At 37.7% G+C, this 19942-nt stretch overlaps 1 protein-coding gene across 2 annotated transcripts in view; it reads right to left on the minus strand.

The window, feature by feature from the left end:
* Nucleotides 1-8338, minus strand: part of RFX3 (regulatory factor X3) — a 289839-nt gene extending 281501 nt beyond the window's left edge. The window contains exon 1 of one of the 2 annotated variants that reach the window (XM_060299986.2): nucleotides 8208-8338. The gene's annotated coding sequence lies outside the window, so the exon portion shown is untranslated. The remainder of the gene's footprint in view (nucleotides 1-8207) is intronic. The other variant, XM_060299983.1, reaches the window with a different exon arrangement.
* Nucleotides 8339-19942: the final 11604 nt, after the last annotated feature.

The following is a 19942-nucleotide window of genomic DNA, read 5'->3' on the forward strand; positions in this document are numbered from 1 at the left end:
GGCAGGAGCCCCAACTGTCAGACACTTGTCTGGCACACAGACATAGAGGAGCTGGCGCAGCAGGAGCTCAAGCTGTGAGACTCAGCTAATTCCTCTGTGGGTGAGAACATCAGGGCACTTGGCCATAGCTCCCTACAGGGGCCACTGAAATGGTGGAAGCTTCTGACTGTGACATAGGTATGGCCATTATGCTAGACCCATGTTTTTTTATGCTGGGTTTTCTTTCTTTGTTGTTCTTATCAGAAGAAACAATAGGCAAGCAAAATGCCATCAGTAAAGGAAACACCAATTCCAGGCTCCATGTTATTGGCATGTTTCCCTTTTTCCACACCAATCTCACCATGGAATCATAGACTATTAGTGCTGGAAAGGGCTTTAGCGATCACATAGCACTACTGCTTCATTTTACAAATGGAGAAACTGAGACCTAGGAGGTTTAAGTGACTAGCTTAAGGTTTTTCACTTAGTGGCAGACTGAATACCAGAACAGAAGCTCTTTTTCTCCTCTTTACTCTCCTTTGGCTGGCACTTTTGAAGACCTTTATTTCTTAGCCTAGTCACCCTCTCTTTTCTCCTTCCACATCACCTCTCAATTTAGGTCTCCTCTCACCAACTAATGTACTTTCATTTTCAGGCCAGCTGCCTCACTCTTAGCTTTCCTGGGCTCAGCTCCTATTATCCCTTGCCCATTTTTGCCTAAACAGGAAGACCTCTCGTAATCTTGACCAGGCACTGTAAAGTAAAGGCAAGCAATACTGACTGGGTATTACAGCTTCTAATAAAAGTAATGAGAAAGAAGAATCCAGGAGTTAAAAGTCAGCAATGGGCAGGCACATGTGACTGTGCAAACACAGTATTTTGGTACTAGACAAGAGATTTAACCTAAAGTGCTCAGCCAGAGACCAATACATAGCCGGGACTAGGAAGGGAAACTCGTGAAGCATAATTATGCTCAGGTTACATCATTAGTGGAACAAGGATATGTATTTGTTCATGAGGACAGTCAGATGGATAGAAATTGTAAGAAGATAATGGATGATTAAAAATGGTAAGAATGATATATAACCTTACCACCTAATAAGTCACATTTCCTAGCCTTTTTCCAAAAGTTCCCTTTAAAATGTGTGTCAGATTCACTAGAGAAAGGAAGCAGAGGAGACGGCTGAGCTGAGAGTCTACATACTTTTTATGTTGGGACTAATTATCTATAAAAATAATGTAAAAGGAATCATATAATTAATTGAACATTTAACAGGAGTAGGAGGATGGGAGCAGGTAAGATGAGGGAGACAGGCAAAAAGCCTGTACAATACACAATGCTTCAGCAAAAAAGATGACACACGGTATCAGATAAATTTTCAATTGTAATGTATAAACCACATTTCCACTTTGAGAAAGATCGGGCTATTGAGATCACTGTAAAATGAGAAAAACATTTTGAGAAATGAGAAAAACATAGTCAAAATGCTTAGACAAATAGAAATATAGCAAATTACTGAATAGTAACTTTAGATATAGCAGTCAACTAAAATGATTCTTTCAACATCTTTAATGCCCTAACAAAGGGAACCAAAGGCGTTATTTTTCCACTACTATTTCATATTATATGTTTTACTGAATAACATTCTTGAGGTTACTTTATACCTCAAGATTGGGGTTGGCAAATTCTTCTAAAATTACTTATTGCTACAGGTAAACAAATGGTGACCTCACATTTTTCTACTGTTAGTAAAATAACGATTCTAAGCAGTGCATATAAATTGGAATAATTCCTTAACTCATCTTTATACAACTATTATCATTATTATATATTAATGACTGCATTTTGTAAAATGTTTATAAATAGGGCTCAAAATGTTTTCAAATGAATTCATGTATAATAGATGTGAAAAGGAAAATATCAATTGGACAATGAAATGGACCACGGGAAGTATTAAGAGTTTATGAAATGTTACATCATTAATTCTCAGTCTGAGATCCCTAGACCAGGAGAGTTATCCAAACATAAAAAGAATCCGTTACAATAAGGCTGCAAAGTAAAACTAAAACATAACTTTGGGCTAGCACCCTATTAATTCAGTGTAATAACAAGACTGGTTATCAAATGATAATCCAAACCTACAGTTGACAGCTTCGTGTCTTTTATTTTTAAAAGGGTGGAAGAGGTAATAATTATTTAATGAGTGCAGATCAATAGGCAAAATCTTTCAAAACTTAGGACCCACTGGGAAGTAGATGGTCAGAAGTGTATTAAAAGGATTCTTAGATAGCAAAAAAATTAGACTGGGTATCTTCTCAGTATTCCCTAAGAACCAACGTGTATTGAGCATGTGTTCCATGTCAAATACTGAGCAAAGCACATTACATGAACTAGCTCGTTTACTCTTCACAAAACTCCATAAAGCAGATTAAGGCTGATCTATTTTTCAGATGAGAAAACTGAGGCTAAATGAAGCTAAACAACCTGTCCAAGGTTCCACAGCTAATAAGATTATCTGAAATCTGAGTCCAAAGCCTGTGTTTTTAACCAATATACTTATCCTCAATCTATTTAAAAAACAAAACACATACCTATTTGATACTCTAAATACATTCCAATTTTTTAACTCATTCATTTTCATTAAGTACATCTTGTAGTTTGATGTGATATATAAAATATCAAATATAAAGGTTTTGAAACAACGTCATATACTTTAAATTCTTAGTGGCATAAATTAGTTTATGTTAATGAATTGGTAGGATCACATGTTTAAGGAAAAATGCCTAACCTATTTTAGCAAGACTAATACTTAAAAATATTATTATTCTCTATTGATGTTTTGAATTCTTTGTGGCATGTCTTATAAAGGTACTTTTAAAAAATATCATATTTTGCTGATTGTACTTAAATGTGGGACAACAGTATACATAAATCCGTTATCTAGAGGGAAAAAAAGTTTATTTGATATAACTATATCTTTCTAAGCTTACTTGAGGCAGATACTGACTACCACTGCTTCAGTATTTGTCTTTTAGAGTATACATGTACTGCTGAGGAAGTAAAGTCAATGATGCAAGAAGAACCCAAAACAGTGAATTCAACAGTTCTCCTAAAAAAAAAAAAAAATCTCCATGAACAAATATTCAGATACAGAAAGCAATATAAGATCACTTCCAGTTTAGAAGTATAAGGCACAGAGGAAAGTGGAGAATCTAAAACTTTTCAGTTAATAAAGCCAAGTTAAATATTCAAACCAGACTATTCTAACAGCATGAAGTGGGGACCAAATTCTCCAATTTCTGTTATTATTGTTGTTGACTTAATTAGCCTGATAACTATTATTACCATTTATACTTTTGAGAGTTTTAAATTATACCATAAAAAGCATACCACTAATTATGCCATATATAAATGCTGTAAGGATATACAATATACTGATATGTGCAACAATGCCAAATTTATGGAGTACAAAGCCATACTGCCAAAACAGTATGATTTTCAAGTTAAACTAAATTTTTTAGATACAGATTAAAATACCTGCATAAGAAGATGATAAATGTATATGCCTACAGGACGAATGCTGACATTCAGATTATGCCAAAGATATCAATCTTGATATTGTTTTATGCTGTGCTAATATATATTAGTACACAGAAAGATAGGCTTTGATGAAAAGCTGCCAATTAAGACAGTAGATTAAATTGAAACTCCATAAAAATAAGGCTATTATATGCTTGAATGCATAAGTAATTAAATTTTTTTTCTTTAAATAAAAGTTCTAATCAGTTCACATTCTTAGTGATAATAATCTCTTGTTGCAAACAGCACAGCACCCTCTGGTGCATCTGTTGTAAGATGTATAAAATTTCCACCAAAAAAGGATAGAATCCGAGTAAAAATGAACCTTAGAAATCAATAGTTTGTTACTATTTTATTTACTCCAGTACGTATTTTTAAACACTAATGCTTGAAAACAATTTTCACTTAAAAACAGCACTAAAAACTTTATAATAACAATTGAAGTAGATAAGGAAAATGTTTTCATTTGAAAATATTTAAAATAACCGACAAAAACAACACTGGTTCTCAACACTTATCATTTAAATTAAAATAATGCTGCCCCCCAAAAAATTCAAGTATGGGATGGCAAAAGTTAACTTGTCATGTTAACCAAATTTCACTTTATTCAAATCTGCCTTGGCTTTTTGCTTCAGATAAACTGACTAATTGTGTAAAGTGCTCCTGAGTACTTTGCTGGATTCAAAGGGAATTTATCATTCCTTTAAAGAATTTGAAGTGTTTTCTGAAAGGATCTGCAACTTACACAGCTCAAAACTAGAATGATATTCAAAAATAAAAGTTACGCTAATTAAATTAGGAATCAATTTGAATAGTTCAAAACCTTTACTTTAAAAAGAAAACTCTTCCTACGAAAATAATTAACTCCAAAAGTATATTTTACTAAGGACAAAAGCAAAGGATGCCACCTGCTTTAGACAGCCCTTTTGTGGACCGGTGGAAGTCCCAACACAATGCACTAGAAATGAAAGTGACACCTGTTTAAAGCAGCCATCTGTCCCTAACAAAGCTAGATTTAGTTAAATCCGCTTAATCTTGGATTTCCAAAATATGGGAACACTATGCACCTGTGAACAGAGAGGAATTTAAAATCTGTTTTGCAACAGCCACTGGGAAGCCATACCAAAGAGTTAAAAGCAAAGGATTCCACTAGGGAAACTAAGTGCTTATTTTTTAAAGTAACTAGAAGTAGAGGATTTTTAGCCTAATGCTCAGCATTAAAAACAAAGCAGGCAAAAAAAAAAAGCAGACTTTTCATAATTTAAAGGTTTATGTCTTCCAAGACTCTTTTGTAATTTGAAAGCCTCCTTGTTCGGTATTCTCATTTCTTGTAACACAGGCTCACTAGAAATACAAAATAAAACAAAGTAACATTCCTACTACACTGTTCAGAAAAAAAATTTTTCTAACTCTTCCTACATATCTGATGCTATATCTTCTCTTTTAAACACACACACACACACACACACACATACTATAATATCTGAGACACAAAGATCATACTCCACCTATTGATTTTTTCAGTTGACAGTTTAGAGGAAAGCACATAAAACATCAACTTTCTCAAGAAAAATGAAACATGTTACCAAAAAGTAACACATATCATCCTTTAAATAATAGATTAAATCTATCTTGATTTTACAATTCATTTTTAATTGGTAATTTTTTTACTATTAAATTTGTTTCTGATTTAAAAATTGTTTTGTTTAGCATCAAAGTATATTAAATTTATAAACTATAAATTTTTTATTTCAGTACTTGTAAACTATAAACCTTTTATTTGAGTACCTAAGTAGAGTACGAGACTATTTGAATACTGGAGGAGTAATATACTATTTTTTAAATTAGGCGTAACTACCCCATATAATGAAAACATTGTGGAATGGCACATTTTAGAAATGCATTTTAGTTTACTGTTATACATTTAAATGTACTACATAAATATGCCTATATACCATTTAATGCAATTCATAGGCACAATAATATAAAAAAACTGAGATAGGCATTATGACATACAGTGAATCACAAATATTCAGCTATTCAAAACAAGTTACAAGTAACTCCTATTTCATAATTTCAGTTTTAAAGTTTGGACACTTTTCCGAGTTCGTTTTTTAGTCTAAAAACAAACACAAGAGAATACAAATACATAATATAGTCCCTCCTAGGAAAAATATCTCAGAAAAAAAATGTTACTAAACATTTATCAATGTGTTAAATTTTTTAACTTATCATTTGTTAGTATTTCTGGCTATTATTTACTTAATCCGTATGAATAATGTTGACACACTTGAGTCCAAAGCATGTCTAGCAGCAACTTTTATATCACATAAGTGCTTTTAAAAATGAATAGGTAATAGAATTCAATTTAAGTTCTGCTCTCAAATCACCTTGTGAATGAAAATCTGAATTATAGAAAACCTGAGATAGTCGTAATGAGTGAAATGCCTGAAAAAAATTCTTGGACACTGCAAGTAAAAATATTAAACCATAAAATTATAGCATATAATCTACTCGACTGAAAATGCATTATGTAAATGGCATAAGGTCTGAAACTGTCTCAAGACAGCAAAACTCCTATTAACTTCAGAGAGTTTATAGGACCCAGGAACTTCACCATCCAAAAGTGTTCAGGCATTTGACACTCATCTGAACAGAAAAAAAAATACAGGTTAGTATCAGAGATTTGCAAGAAACCCAGGTTGGGGAGGCGGGAGGGCAAATATAAAGAAATTTGAGTGCTCTGAGAAAGACTTCTTTCAGAACAAACATCACCCTCATTTAAAATAGCAATCACAAGGAAATGGACTTTAAAAAAGAAAAGATTTTTTTTTAACCTCTTATTTTACAAAATATTAGCCTTAATAGCTTTACAATTACCCAACCTGCTCACTGACATTCTGAAGAATAATTAATACTGTCATATTATTCACAGGCTGCTCTGTCAGGTAAATCAATATATGTTTGCTGTTAGAAAGAAGACTATTTAAATAAGCATTTAAAAATTCCAAATTGGAAACTTCAATTTGTGCGAATATTACAGTACACTATATTTGTTTTAGCACACATTCATTATCAAAACTCTTTACTGATAATTAATTAAACATTACACTGAAAAATGAACAAATTTACAGGATCTGTAAAACTGGGTTACCTCTAAGAGCCTATAACTTGAGGACTGATAAGTATTCAAATCTATAGAGAAAAATACAGTTTTGAAGCAAGGACCTAAAAAGGAAAGAGTTCTCTCTCTTCAGCAGGTTTAAGTCACTGTCCAAAGAAAACCAAAAAATAAATTTAAAAGACTATGTTAAGAACACATATGCCTAGATCTTAACAACCACAAAGAAAGTGAAATATACACACGTTTCAAGTTGAGAAGCTTCATACATTCTTTATGAACAACTTGACTTCAATTTCAACTCTCAAAGGAAAACGAAGAGAAGATTTAAAAAAAAAACTCTTTAAAGTACCATAACTGTCACAAATAACACTGTAAACTGAGTTCTCACAAAGCTTCCTTACGTCCTTTCCCTGTCTGTCACACAGTCTCATAACCACAATGAAAATTGTTAACACTCCACTGTGGGGAAGGAGGTTCATCAAAGTGAAATGGAACCTCACTCGTACCCCTCCCATCTCCACATGAAGGATAAAGCACTGTCAATAACTACTAACCCAAGTATCACAGATGCCCTGCATCCGGTTTAAATCACACACACACACACACACACACACACACGCACACACACCGAAAAAGAGAGAGGAGAGAGACTTTTTAAAAAAAGATCTCTTTCCCAATGCAGCAAAGAACCCAGCAAAGAGGCCCCTGGTTTCAGTGTGTGTGCAAGGGGTGTGGGGGGAGAAGAAAGAGGGGGAGGGAAGAGTGCCGAATGGATATTAAGATTGTTTGCAGCACAAAGAAAACACAGTTTTAAAAGAGAAAAAAGAAAACCATGCAGCTGATGATGGTAAAAGAAGAGCAGCTCATTAAGCACAAGGCAAAGAGGGGCAAAAATGAAGGCAAGAGGCAGTGGGAAAAGTTCACCGATGTACGAGGATAAAAATAACAAAACCCATAACAAGGCCCCACAAGTGAACAACAACAACAAAACACCACCTCGTGGGTCCCCCCTTGCACACACTTGTCTATTTCGGTTTTGAAAGAAACAGGAACCAAGCAGCTTTGAAAAAGAAGAAAATTGAAAGAAAGAAAGAAAGAAAAAAAAAAAAAAACCTTATCTCTTCACCTGACCCTCCTCCTCAGACCCAGACCTAAGGGAGAGCTCCACCGTCCGCAACGCAAAACTGTGGCTCCCTCTCCCGCTCGGCTCGCAGCCCCCCGAGCTCCCGCTCCATCCCTGAAGCGCGGCCGCGGAGGGCCGGGGCCGGCGGGCGGGCGGGCGGCGCGGCGCCCACACCCCCGACCCAGCCGCAGCGCGCACGGTCCATTGTAAACAAGCCCGGGGGACGGAACCCCTCGGCAGCGGCGCCACAGCTGCAGCCCCGGTGTCAGGAGTGAGACCCCCGCACAGCCACACTCGGCTCGCACACACGGACACACACACACGCACGGACACACGCGTTCACACGCGTTCACACGCATCCACACGCTCCCACACACATGTAGAGACCGAAGAATATTCACCTTGGCTGTGGATTATTGTGGTGTTGTTGGTGGGTGATGGAGATGGTGGTGGTGGGGAGGAGGAGGAGGAAGAGGAGGAGGAGGAGGAGAGGAGTAGTTGTTGTTGATGGGTAACAGTCGCCAGGACTACGGTGACTATGGCGCTTGATTCACAAGGCAACGGTTGCTATAACTCACAAAAGAGAGAGAGAGGGAGAGAGAGAGGGAGCGAGAGGGAGAGGGAGACACTCACACGGGGAGGGGTGGGGGAGGGAAGAGGGGAGGGGGCGGGCCCGGCTAGCGGCCGGAAGGGGCGGGCTCAGTACCGTGACTGACAGCCCCCGAACCGGGTTGGGCTGGGCGCGAGGCCGGGGTTCCGAGGAAGGGTTCCGAAGGGACGCGCTAAGTTTGGCGGGGGCTGAGGTCACCCCAGGGTCCCCTCGGAGGTACGGTACTACACGCCCTGGCGAGGCTGGCGGAGGAATTGAGGGCCGTGGTGCGAGGTATACTTTCTGTGAAACAAGAGCTGCCAGTCGCAGCAACCAGCTCAGTGCCCAAAAGCCTCAGAGCCGGGAGAAGGTAACAGCTAACCCATGAGAGGGGGTGTCGACGGCAATTCCAGACACCTTGTCTAAACGACGAGCTACAGCAGAGGAAGAATCCACTTTGAAGCGTGGCTCCGCCCCCGGCATAAACGTCATTTCCGGGGCGGGGCGGGCGGAGGGTCCCGGATGTGCCGCCGCTCTCTTTTTTTCTTTTTTCTTTTTCCCCTTGCCCGCGCCCCCCACCCGCCCCGTTTCTGAGGCGCCGGCGGTGTTCCCGGTCGTAGTCGTCTGCGGGCTTCTAGCATGTCGAGACGCTTCATGGCGGCGGGGAACGTGCTGGAATGGACGGTCCGCGCCGCCTTTGCGCTCCTGCTTTCCGCGTCCCGGCCCGCTCCCGCCTCCTGACGCCGTGATTCGGAGGCGGGCGGGCGGCGGGGTGTGAGCGTGCTGCCTCCGCCGCCATCTTAGAGCAGGCGAGCGCGGGGCGCGTATGGGCAGTGCGCAGGCCTCCCGCGGTCCCGCCGCGGCGTGGCGCGCACCGGGAAGGTCCGAGCTTGTCGGCCCTCACTCCGGAGCGAAGAGGCGAAGTCCTGACTCCCTATCTACAGGGCGGGGAGTAAGCGCTACTAAGGAGCAAGAAATCGCCCTCTCCGGGGACTCGAAAACGCATGGCGGCCCCCCTCCGGGAAAGGCGTTGGGAGGTGGGGTAACTTACACCTGTCTGACATAGCACCCAGTTAGTTCCTAGTTCCTGTCATCCTCAGCCCTCGCGTGAAGTGCTCGTCCCTATTTAAAGTTGACGAAACCAGGATGTGAGCTCACCCCCGTGTACTGTTACTTGCCTCGTCCTGGTCCCCGGTTACCTAACAACCTGCTGTATCTGAGGGTCTTGCTGCTTCCGGGTGTATTGAGATAGACGAATGGGTTAACATTGGTGATGGATGTTGTTAGCACGCAACTGGCTATCTCGAACACCCGTTGGTATCGAATAGCCTCTAATGCCTCACGGTTCAAACGTACTCGTCCAGTTCTCTGCAGACTGGAGTCCTGCAGGAACATGCCCCCAGGCCCTGTCAATATCCCAAACCAACACACGCAGCTAAGCTGCTTATCTGGGACAATAACTTGGATATTAGAGCATTAGGAAATCAGTTCTCCTCTTGAGGCTTAATTTTTGCACCTGCAAAATAGGTGTTTGGGGCTTGCTGAGATAAGAATAGCCACCGTTCCTGAGGTCTTTTACTGCCCCAGACATTGTGCTTATTGTTTTACGTACATTATCTCATTTAATCCTCACGACACCACTATTAGATACATAATACTCTCATTTTGGAGAAGGCACAGAGTCTTAAACGTCAGTCGTTTTATTTTACGGCTCTGTATCATGGAGTATTAGAGGGGTATTTTAGGAACCAGCTAGTTAAACAATAGATTCAAGAAAGCAATGTGGCCTTTGGTAATCTCATAATGAGTTATAGAGGTTCTTATAATAATGTGTTACAATGTAATAGTGAACAGTGTGGAGCACAGTGCTAAAACGTAAAGGTTTCATGGCGCACCATGGTAGTAGGCCCTTCCAGACCGAGACAGATGACAGTGTGGTGACCAACAGCAGTTAAAACTCTTCAGATTTAGAATAATAGTTTCCACATACACATGGGAAATAAAGTATGCATTCCAGCTGTATAAAAACTGGTAGTCATTATGAATAGTCACTTAATTACATTTACAGATAAAGTCCTCTATTCCTGTAATGGTGTGCGGGGCTGTTTGCTCACACTACACAGCTCTGAATAGCTTTGCTTTTTTAGTTCTATTGTCTGTTATAGTTTGCCCATCCCTTCCCTCACTGTCAGCTGTTGCTTCTTACTGCTGTTAGTGAGCATAGTTCTATTATCCTCCCCACCCTTTTAATTTACTGCTTATAATCTGCAGGCCAGAAAACCACACAATGAAAAGCTGTATCTCAAGAGTCCTTTGAGGAACTCTCCTTTAGAAAAAGTGTGTGACCTTTGTGCGGGGACACTGTAACATCGGTTTGAAGCTGCTTAGAGACATTTTTTTTTACCTACGTCCTCATTTGGCCTTTTTCTGAGTTAGTTATAAATAATTATTTTAAATGAGTTCTTTAAAAGTTAGGATTTAGAATATTTCTCCCTGTTTTAGGATAATTGACAGTATTCTAATCATAGTGAGGTTACTATAATATGAATTTTTCAATGTTACCTTCACACCGAATCAAATAACCAAGCTACCAATTCAAGCTGTAGATTTGGAAACACGATTATATATGCATGTTTTGTGTTATAACTAGTTAGGAAAGGTCCCAGAAATCCCTTTGCCTATAGTCATTTTTGATAGGATCTCCGTTGTGGTCATTTACAGTTGCATCTTCACATGTGTTGTACATATATTTCAGAAATAAATTATTTGTTAAGTCACAGAAAAGACCCAGCAGTGTGTCTAACATTTTATCACCTGTTACAGTGATAACACACTGGACTCAAAAAGTGCCTAACCAAAAAATATCTTACATTGCTTGACAAATTCAATAAACTGCCAATGCAGTTATTATTTGTCCAGTATCTAAAATGGGCCAGACATAGTTCCTGTCTGTAAAATGCTCACAGTCAATATCTGTGAATTTAAAATGCTATGTCCTTTGAACTTGGATTGTTTTTGCTCTCAGCTTGGAATGAATGGCAGAGACATCGATTAACACATTTGTATCTGAACCACTTGAAAAATAGGAAGCCCTGATTATGTGTGGATTATATGCTTTATAAATTACTTTAGTACATTCTCAAGGGTAAATTTCCTCTTCAATATTATCTGTTAGGTTATTTCCTCCTATTGATATCTACAGCATAATCAAGAACTAATACATTACTTTAACAATGCTTATAAAAGGAAAAGCTGAATACAGAAAGATAAAATACTGTTACGTGATAGGTTTACTTCCAAAAAATTGTATGTATGAGAGTTTTAAAAATTAATGAATTGGGACATCCCTGGTGGCGCAGTGGTTAAGAATCCGCCTGCCAGTGCAAGGGACACGGGTTCAAGCCCTGGTCCGGGAAGATCCTACATGCCACGGAGCAACTAAGCCTGTGCACCACAACTACTGAACCTGCGCTCTAGAGCCTGTGAGCCACAACTGCTGAAGCCCACGCACCTAGAGCCCGTGCTCCGCAACAAGAGAAGCCACCGCAATGAGAAGCCTGCACACCGCAATGAAGAGTAACCCCCGCTCGCCTCAACTAGAGAAAACCTGTGCACAGCAAGGAAGACCCAATGCAGCCTAAATAAATAAATAAATAAATTTATTTTTTAAAATATAATGAATTGGTCTGCGGCAGCTTACCACTGAATTTGTGGTGAATCCTTTTAGAAAGCAGAAATCACTCCTGTTTAAAATTTTTTCACTTGATTATAATATCTGATTTTCTTCAATTGAGAGACACCTAGAGTCTTAGTTCTCCTATGGAAATGAATTGTTTCAGTTCAGCCAGTATTTATTGAATATGATATGTATAGCACTGGGAGATTAGACTACTGGATTACTAGCTGCCTTTACTATCAATAGATCTGTAGTTCTGTGGCTATATGATAATAATCAATAATAATAGAGGGTGATAGAGGCCAAGGTAATTCAAAACTACATAATTTGCCACTATTCTCTGGAGCACTCCTAACTCTACCCATTCCCACCCAAAGTACATTTTGGTTTTGAAAATATTGCGTTATTTTTTTTTCTGGTAGATTTATCTTTCTAATTGTGTTTTCTTTAAGTAATACAAACCAACTGTTTACTCAGCAGTCCTGAGATATGTCTATCCTTATATATAACCTGGAATTAAATTTTTACCCCAGCAATGAAAGATGATAATAGAATCATAAGTAGACTATCTTTTCTTAAGATCAAAATATCTTTTGATATACACATGCAGCTTTTTCACTTCGATTAATGCAGAATCTCAATACAGTATTTGCAGCATTAAAATCAAATAATTGGGAACAACCCAAATAGCTATCAGTAGGAAGATGGAAGCACAAATTGTGATACATTCATGCAATGGAATACTATTAGACAATTAAAAGGAACTGACTAATGATACACATGGATGCATCTCAAAAACATTATGTTCAGCAAAAGAAGCCAGGTACAAAGAGTATATACTGTATGAATCCATTTATGTAAAGTCCAAAACAGAAAAAACTAAACTGTATTTAGTGTTTCCCTATGATGCCTGGGGCAATGAGGTGGGATTTAATGGAAAGGTGCTTGAAGGAACTATCTAGGGTGATGGAAATGTTCTGCACTGTCCAACTTGGTAGCCACTAGCTAAAAATTAAAATCTAATTGTAAATTAATTAAAATTAAATGAAATTTATAATTCAGGTCTGTAGTCACAGTAGTTACATTAAGTGCTCCGTAGCCACATGCAGCTAGTGGCCACCAAATGGGACAGTGCAGATTTAGACCATTTCTATTATTGCAGAAGTTCTACTAGAAAGTGCTGTTCTAGATCTTGTTTTAGGTAGTAAAGTGTATTACGGTTGTCAAAATCGTAATACAATGCACATTATATCTATGCGTTATATGTCAATAATACTTGTCCCCAAGCCCCAGAAAACACTAATAGAAGTATTTATTGCTGTATTACATACCTAATTAACCACTTTTTCCTTAATATTTTTATTCAACACTACAGAAAAAAGGACAAATAATAGGTAGTAAAATTATCCTTGGCAAATTTTCAAAAATGTAATATGTGTGACTGAACGGTAGATAATGTTGGTTTGCTGCTCACAGAAATGAGTTCTGCCACTTTATAATCTTTAATACAATTAGAAACCAAAGGAATTGCTTTTGAAGGCTTAAAGTCAAGTCTAGATGATTAAAGAGAATTTTTTTCTATTTCCCTATTGAAATTGCAGTAGCTTAAACATAGTGGAGATCATATAACCTTCTGAGGTAACATTAGGAGTACTTCAGAGATTTTGGTACTAACTCTATGACCAAGTTGAGAAAATCATCTAAACTCTCTAGGTACCAGTAAAGACTCGGGGCTTTTGGAGGTGGAAGGAAATGTTTGTAAATGGATTAAAAGACTTGAATGATCTCAATTCTAAATTCTAATTTTCATGGATTTTCAGAAATGGCCACACCAGGTGAATTGATTCAAAATGCTAAACATATATGTTCATGGAATACCTTTGTGAAATTAGGAAATAATTTTGGTGGAGTAAATACTGTAAAGTTAATGATATTTCTACTAGCGTTTATTAAGAATTTTGTGAACCCCAAGTAGATTTTTTACAAGATACAGAACATGAACTGAGTTAGAGATTAATTTTTATAACTTAGCTGCAATTAATGTCAGTATTAGTAATATATTACTATTATATATAATATTTATATATTACTAAAGGAAAAGTATTTCATTTTTATCAATTATTATCAAAAATTATTTATCAGAAATGCTTTTATTGATCCAAAGTCTTTAACTGCCAAAGAAATTCTTAAGTTGGCCCTCTCTCTTCCTTTACTTTTTTCTTTTTTTTTTTCCTCCCTTTAATGTAATATACAGTATGGGGGAAAAAAATCTCCCAAGTTCCGGTAGGGCCATTATTCCTATGCTAAGTGTACTAAAAGTACCTTCCCACTGGAATATGTCATACATCTCACCCTCCCCACCCCCAGCATCACAGTATATTATACAGCCTACATTTAAATTGTTTTTGAATACTTATGTCAGCTGTTAAAGCATATGACCACATTTTTTCACCCTTATATTTTATTTTACTAAGCCACTAAAACACAAAAAATAAAGATCACTGAATCAAATTACATGAATTTGTCTCCTTTGATGGCTTTCTGTTTGTTTGTTTTGAAAAGAGGGAATTTATGTGCATGGAATATTTTTCCAAAATTTTTGTTTTGTTTTGCTTACTAACATTTTTATTTTGAGGGCCAAGGACTACAAAAAATACACATTGTATTTTGTACACATTGTATAGCGAAACATTTACCACACTTGCTTCCAAACACTGTTTGAAATTTTACTTAGTACTTTCTTCCATAAAAGAAATTAAGGTCACTTTTAAGACTTCCGTAGATCTGGCCTAATGTGAAAGCACTGATTACAGCTTGGTTTTGAAGTTCTCCAGTTCCACATCATATCAAACGTCTTAAAATGTACCCATATATCACACAAAATATACATAACTAAGTATTGAGTTTATAAATAGCACATTGTTAAATTTTTTAGACATCTGATTAAGTATTTGTTCACTTTGATTTGCAGCTTTCTCTTCATAATTTCAAGTCAACTTTTTTTTTCAGATCCCTAACATTTTCAGAGGACCTTGAGGAAAGTCCTGAACATAGTGCTCAATGAATAAAAGGTCCTAAAATATAGTAGGAAAACAGAATTTAACACAATTTGACTTCGTTTGTTTTTCCTTCTTCCTATGGGGGTGGGAGTTTTAATTAGCCAGAAAAACATAGAAATACACTGAGATAAAATCACAGTGAACCATGGGTACTAGTTCACAAAGATCAGAAAACACTAACATAATCAAGAAATAGAAAAATTATTTTCTAAGATGATGACTTAAGTGCGCTTGAACTCAGTACCCTAATTTGGCACTACAATCTTTACCTCATTATAAAATTACATATTATAAAAAAAATAAAGACAATTGGATTTACATTACAGGGATACCCTATTTGTAGCTTCAAATTTGTGGTACATTAATTATAGAGTTCTTATTAAATGTGATATCATTCTTCACCCAGAAGAAATAACCCTTAAAGAAAGAATACTAATTTGTGTTGAAGATTAATGAAAGACAAGAAACGTTAATGTGAATAATTTAAAAAGATATGTAAAAGTCTCTGACAAGGAATTTTTCATTGGGTTAAACATGCCTATTTTTTAAAGTGAATATTTTTTAAGATTAAATTCTTGCTCAAATCAAATCAAAAAGATAAAAAGTAAAATTACATAAAATAACCTTGTCATTTTCTTTCAAGTCAGCACTGATTCAGTGACCCAACACTGTAATACAAAGCACTATGTTTCTAATACAAAAGCCAGAAAATATATCCGCTTCTAAGGAATCAGCTACAGAGATGGCAGAACTGAATGATGTGTAAATAAATGAATCTAAAATGGAGCTTTATTTGAGTAGGCATTCTCACTACCGAGAGTAAACTAAGGAAGTAGCCAATATAAGTTAGAATAATTCTTATAAGAATATTTTTTAACTTAGTTGTCTAATCAAATCATTACTAATTATTAGTATCTCTTGAAAAATCCATATTACTATTGGTTGGCCAAAAAGTTCATTCAGGTTTTCATAAGACGTTATCGAAAAACCTGGACGAACTTTTTGGCCAACCCAATATATTTGGGAATCATCTCTGGAAAAGAAATATCCTAAAAGTTTATTGTAAACTTCAAAAGGTATAATGCTTACCTGTCAGAAACAGGTAAGGTAGGCTGAAAACTGTAACACTTTTGGAAAGGAAGCTGACAGGAACCTTACTTAAATGTCCACAAACAATCAATCTGGTGTCAACTATAATGAAGCAGTATAAAGATGAAAGAAGGAGAAAATGTAACCAGAAAGTATAATCAACTGAGATGTTGTTGTACAACTAGGTATTGTTTTGTGGGGTGCTTTGCTTTGCTTCTCCTTTTATTTGCACAGAATGAACCAACAAAAAACCATGAGGAAAGTAGTAGTCTTTGAAGTAAAATATAGCCAAGATTTGGATTAAGGCTTTAACTAGAAATAGTGAGATGATGTATTCTAGAAACTAGTAGAAAGGAAATATTGACAATAGTTGAAAATTACTGAGCATGTCTAATTTTGTAAGTCAACTATACCTCAATAAGTTTAATATTAAATCTGGAAAATCTAAAATTGCATTGATAACAAATAACTTGATAAAATAATTAAAAGCATAAATGCAGAAAGGTAAAAAACAAAATTACTGGGGATGAAACATACCCAATTCCCAGATATTTATTTAGGACCTGCTATATATATTACAGTAGTTACTATGGGCACTTTGGGCGGTGGGTGGGGGGGGGCAGACAAGGAAGAGAAGAAGACAAGTTCTTCCCTGTGCTAGATATCTTCTATGTGTTTCTCCAGACTCAGTCACTCTCTACTCTTCTTCACTCTCCTTTCTAGATGGCTGACCTTCCTGGACCACATGATTGCATTCCCATGCTTTCTGGTAGCTAGTTGGTTTCCATCAATGGGCAGCACTGGCAGGAGATTGGAGGCAGGAAGGGAGGAGAATGGGGTCAGGGTACTTATTACCCTTTTCCCTCCCTGCAAAGGTGCTTCAAGATGCACCTGCATCCCTTCACTAAAGATTCTGATAAAGGCTCTTTCCCCTCTCATCCTAGGGTTTCCAGGTCGTAGTAGCTCCACTCTTCCTTAGGTTAAGGAACCATCCTTTTTGATTCGCAACACCCACATCATAGTAAATGGGCCTTTTGTACTTTCTTTTTTTAAAATGTTTTCTTGGTGGCACTGCATGGCATGTGGGATCTTAGTTCCCCGACCAGGGTTTGAACCCGCACCTCTTGCATTGGAAGCACAGTCTTAGCCACTGGACCACCAGGGAAGTCCTGGCCTTTCGTACTTTAAATCACCTCAAACTGCTTTCTTTGTAGTCTGTCATCTGTTTCTTGTTGGGACTTTGATGATGCCAAATAAGATGACAGACTGTGTATTACTTTGCTTGGGCTGCCATAACAATGCCCCTCAGATTGGGTGGCTTAAACTACAAAAATTTGTTTTCTTGAATTCGAGGCTAGAAGTTCAAGATCAAGGTGTTGGTAGAGTTGGTTTTTTCTGAGGCTTCTCTGTTTGGCTTGCAGATGGTCATCTCCCTGTGTCTTCACAAGGTCTTTCAAATGTGTGTGTTTATGCCTTAATCTTGTCTTTTTAAAAGGACACCAGTCATATTGGATTAGGGCCAACCCTAATGAACTAGTTTTAGCTAAATTACCTCTTTAAAGAGGCTATGTCCCAAAACAGTCACATCCTGAGGTACTGGGAGTTAGAACTTCAACATATGAATTTGGCAGGGGGGATACAATTTAGTCCATAACAGACTAGTTGAGACAGAAAAACACAGAATAAGTTAGGAAATAATATCTCAAGATTATGACTACAAATTTTCCTCAACTTAACGATGGGGTTACACCCCAATAAACCTGTTGTAAATCGAAAATGCAGTTAGTAGACTGAACATCGTAGCTCAGTCTAGCCTAACCTAAACATGCTCAGGACACATAGCCTACATTTTGGCAAAATCATCTAACACAAAGCCTATTTTATAATGAAGTGTTGAATATCTCATGTAATTTTTTGAATACTGCACTAAAAGTGAAAAAAGAGAATGGTTGTATGTGTATAGGATGGTCATAAGTGTATTAGCTGTTTACCCTGGTGATCCCGTGGCTGACTGGGAGCTGCATTTGCTGCTCAGCACTACAAGAGACTATAGCAGTACTGCTTATCACTAGCCTGGGGAAAAGATAAGAATTCAAAATACGGTTTCTTTTGAACGGGCATCACTTTTGCATCATCATAAAGTCAAACCATCTCACATCAGGGACCGTCTATATAGTATGAATTTAAGACAAGGATAGTATTACAGTTACCCTGAGCAGAACATTAGAAAGGGGAGAAGAGATTTTTTAAACGAGCACAGTTTTACAAATGTGCAAATCTCAGTGGCGGATTAAAGTGGAAAGGCATGTACAAAAGAAATCACATGAGTTAGAAAGAACTACCTGGTCTGGAGACCGAACTGGGAGATCTTTTGGTAACCAGGTAACAATAATAACTAATATTTATGGAGCACTCTGACAGAGATTAGTGGCTATTTTCCTCTATGATAACAGAATTACTCCTGTTTTTGCCGGACCTTTTCCGCAAAATGACCTTTGCAGACTTCCTTTTCGGGTCTCACTTGAAGCTAGATGGAGAATTGTGACTAAGCTTTGGTCACTGGGTTATATACAGGAATGTTCATAGGGTCACGTCTAAGAGATATTCCTTAAGTGGCACCTTACTTGGGTCCTTTGCCCCTTTATCCTTTCATCCCCTTCTCCCTCCTGCTGCTTAGAACAAGGATGCCACAAACTGAGACCAAGACAAACACATGGGGCAGCAGAATAGGAGACTAACTCCCCTAGTGATTGTGAGGTTACTCTCCTGCCCAGCACCCTCTATGTTTACATGAGAAAAGAAACAACCATCGTGTTTTGTCTTACAGCTGAAACAAGTCCTAATTAATACAAGCATTTTCTACGTGCTAGGTATTCTTCCCAGTTTTTTTTACCTAATCCTGTAGCAATTCTATATGTAGGTGCTATTATTATCTTCCGTAGGGAAACAGACACAGAGAGATTAAATAATTTTCCCTAAACAACCCACCATGTAGAGTTTAGGATTTAAACCAGACTAAGAGAACGTGACTCCAGAGTGTGCCCTCTTAATCACTATGTCGAGCCAAATCATCCCCTGTATGGGGAATAGGGTTGTTTTTGAAAGCTACAGCCTAAAGAAGAAAATCTCACTTGAATTTGGAACAGTGTTACGCAGTCTATCAAGGGAGGGAAAGCAAATGAAATGAAAAACATTGGTGAAGTTTTCTACATGCCTATAATCTTATTTTCATTGTTTATTTTAGCCTAAAAATTGCTACAGTTTTGGTTACTCACAATGTGTCTCTTTCTAAACTTAATTTTTAAAAATGTTACTTTCAGAGCCTCTTGTGAAGTTCTATAAATCTAAAATGCATTTGCTTCCTAGTTATCTGGCTGTGATCAGCCCCATAGGGCAAGAAGGTATTTTAGATGTATGTCACAAAGGGGCTTCCTCTTGGCCATATTCTGCCAGAGTCCTTCTCAGAACGCCAGCTGGGTTAATCTTTGGTGCAGTCCAGGGGCAACTTCTGCACTTAATTGTCAGATTTCTCTTGAGAAAGAGTCAGCTCTCAGTCAGGAGTCAATCCTTATGGCGACAGTCTCTGTTGTACTCCCTTTAGCAGCAGGAGAGCTTTAAGAGTGTTACCGGGCTTTGTTAACCCCTCTCTGAGAAACTGAAGAAAAAAGGATTTTAAGGGCATCTTGATTTTTTTTTTTTAAATGTTTGGAAAGAGGAAAAACT

Source organism: Globicephala melas, chromosome 6, assembly GCF_963455315.2.
Source record: "Globicephala melas chromosome 6, mGloMel1.2, whole genome shotgun sequence".
Classification (NCBI taxonomy): domain Eukaryota; kingdom Metazoa; phylum Chordata; class Mammalia; order Artiodactyla; family Delphinidae; genus Globicephala; species Globicephala melas.